Raw genomic sequence first — 3434 nt, 5'->3', positions numbered from 1 at the left:
TTTAATCATTTTTGAACATTTAATACTTTTTCAACTTTTATAGCTCATGCACTTATTTTTAATAATTGTAGGGGTGCACACTACTATTATATGTACAGTTTGCATTTCATAGTACTGATCATTGAATTTTTAGATATAATTTTAAGCATTTTGAGTGTTATTTATGTAGGTTTTTGCTCATAATAAAACTGGTGGTATTTCATTTATTAAATGCAGATAAAGATGGTATATTAATTGAATAGTGTGTTTGTTTGTTTGTTTATTTATATATATATATATATATATATATATATATATATATATATATATATATATATATATATATATATATATATATATATAATCAATGGCCCTGAGAAGAAGCCACCTCTGCCTAGCTTTCAGGGGTTTGTTCCCACTCAACTAGGTTTTGGTTTAATTAACCTTGAGAGCTGTGTTCTGAGGGATAAAGCCCTGTGGCCTGTTGCATGAAGCTAGTTGAACAAACTCTGGGTTTCAGAGGTTTGGAGTTGACAAATCCAGATAAATCCAACCTGGTTTAGATCAGGATCAGCTGTTGCATAACACTCGGTATAAACTTTCTCTGTCAACTCAGGTTTAATCCAGAGTTTGCAAAGCATGTGCACCTGAAAGTGTGACACGTGCGGCAAACAGCCAATCACATGGAACAAGGAGAACGTCAGTTTGATTCACTTCTCACGAGAGAGCCGTGCAATTCATTTCTCTTCCGAAGATTAAAGGGATAGTTCACCCAAAAATGAAAATGTGATGTTTATCTGCTTACCCCCAGCGCATCCAAGATGTAGGTGACTTTTTTTCTTCAGTAGAACACAAATGATTATTTTTAACTCCAAATGTTGCCGTCTGTCAGCCAAATAATGCGAGTGAATGGGAACTTTGTCTGTAAGAGTCAAAAAAACATGCATAGACAAATCCAAATTAAACCCTGCGGCTCGTGACGACACATTGATGTCCTAAGACAAGAAATGATCAGTTTGTGAGAGAAACCGAACAGTATATATATCATTTTTTACCACTAAAACACCACTGTGTCCAACTGCGTTCTGCACACGTTTAGTCAGGTCTGATCGCGCTCTGACAACGGAAGTGATGTCTCGCTCTCATTGAAGCAAAGCACGAGAGATCACGTCCATCATCAGAACACGTTTTCTGACCTCACTAACCGGAATGTGTATGTAAACCAGTACTCTATCTTCCAAAAAAAAAAAATTATTAAAATGAATATGTCAAGCTTGTTGCATTATTTTGTATGTGTATAAAAGGGGAATATATTGTGATTGTGGATGTATATTCCCTGAATAAGCACTGATTTTAATTTATAAAATTCGTTCTGCTGAATGAAATACATTTTGAAAGTGTAATGTATTTTGTTACTCATGTAACAGATGTTATATAAATTTATTAATTTCACACAAAATCTCTCCATCTGTTATTTTATATTTACATAATTATTTTGTATTTTGAAATTCTTTTTATATTGATTTTCGTTATTTGAGCTATTTTCTATGCTTATACGTTCATTTTCTTCAGTGTTTGTTGTAAATGTTAAACAGTGGCACGTGGCTCCTTTAAGAAATGAGTTCCGTTGCTTTCCTTCAGTTCGCGATAAGCGCGGCTGGGGAAAGGTGAGTTCTGCTTAAGCTCTGTCTAAAAAGTCTAAAATTAGTTATTAAATGACAAGAAACTATCTATTTTTGAGTTAAAAATGAAGTTTAATCTCATTGAAAGGTTCTGGAACATGATGTATTCGTTTTGCGTGTATGTTAACCAAGATCTGTGGCTAAAATTATCTGTTTTGACTGGCAGGTTAATGCCAAAAAGCCAAGATTGACTTTTGATTCACTTTTTCTTTTTATTATCTCAGAATAAAAAAAAAAACAAGTGGTCTGAGTAATTTCTGTTGTCCGGTCTCTTCAATAAACATCACAATGCAGAGTCAAGGCGCAGACGGTCACACCCAGTAAGCATTTAGTACTGGATTTTGAATCTTAAAGCCATGTTTTGGTAAGAAATTATTAATTATCATTCATCTTTTAAGTAAAAGTGTCATTTTTCCATGTTAGTATCTGGCAAGATAATGGGCCCTACTAGCTCAAAAAACAATACATGGCACCTCTAATGGTTCTTTAAGAATAGGTTCCATATAGTAACAAAAGAGGTTCCCCTGTGATTATGAGCCAAAGAATCACTTTTAGTGCCATTTAGCTGCATTTAGAGAGTAGCTATTTGGGTGAATAAAAGTAGGGGAGAATTTGCCTGGAAAATCCAGCCTCACCACTGTACCAGCGGATGAGTCTGGTTGGCCATTGAATCAATTCGATTTCTAGGGCGGAGCAAATCCGAGCAAACAAGAAGCGGAGTAAACCAATCAGAGAAGGGCGGATATGACGTTAGCAAAGCGACAAGAGAGTCAACAGCGAAAGGTAAATAATTAATGTGTTTTTGGTCATTTAAAACTGAATTCACGGCTGAATAGAACAAACTCTCGGGTCTCCCGTGCGCAGTCTTTATTGATATTAGGCTTGTTCGAGATGCATCGACGCTGCGCAGACCGATCGGCGTATGACATCAAAGTAACGCGAGAGCGCTTGGAGAGCATAACGACTCCTATGCTTTTGAAGCGCTCTCGCGGTACTTTGATGTCATACTCCGATTGGTCTGCGCAGCGTCGATGCATCTCGAACAAGCCTATACATGGGTTTCAAAGACGTCACTTCCGCTATGCCCGCCGCCATATTTGGGACCGGTCACAGCTGCGTGCCCTGTTTAAGTCTATGGTGACAGCAGCTACAACTACCAGAGGAAGGCCAACAAAACGCTCTCAGAAGGTTCACAACAAGTTTATAATAGATCTTGGATATGTGGTGCTGTTAGCCGTTTCAACAGTCGTCAGAACTTCAAATTTATTTGATTTATTTGAAAATATTATGAATTCTAGTTGCTGTGTTTTCGGCGTGTTACAGGATGAACAAATTCACGACACCAGCTGACTACATTACTTAGTTCAAGTACATGCGTGCATGATTTTGTGCAAATATAAGTTGTAATTTTATGTATAGCTTGTATAAATATATATGAATTACCATAGGATGTGTCCTGTTGAGTTAATTAACCTTCTAGCAAAGCGCTTCAGTTTACGGGTGTTCATTCAGCGCGCGCAGCTCAAATAATACTGTTATCAAAATGAATCTGTTATTGATGTTATTGTATACAAAAAAAAAATCTGTTATTGTTCATGATCCTTATTATTAATCAAACTATGTGTTGATGAAAATAATACTAGAATATAAGAGCTAGTTATTAAAAATAATGCATTCGTTTTCTAAAAGAAATATTAAAGTTTTAATAATACTGTGTAGTAACGTTAAACATTTTAATGACTTAATCATTGCTGTTTGAGCTGCGCACGCTGA

Source organism: Megalobrama amblycephala, linkage group LG14, assembly GCF_018812025.1.
Source record: "Megalobrama amblycephala isolate DHTTF-2021 linkage group LG14, ASM1881202v1, whole genome shotgun sequence".
In the NCBI taxonomy this organism is placed as follows: domain Eukaryota; kingdom Metazoa; phylum Chordata; class Actinopteri; order Cypriniformes; family Xenocyprididae; genus Megalobrama; species Megalobrama amblycephala.
The sequence above is the reverse complement of the archived record's forward strand: the minus strand, read 5'-3'. Positions refer to the sequence as shown.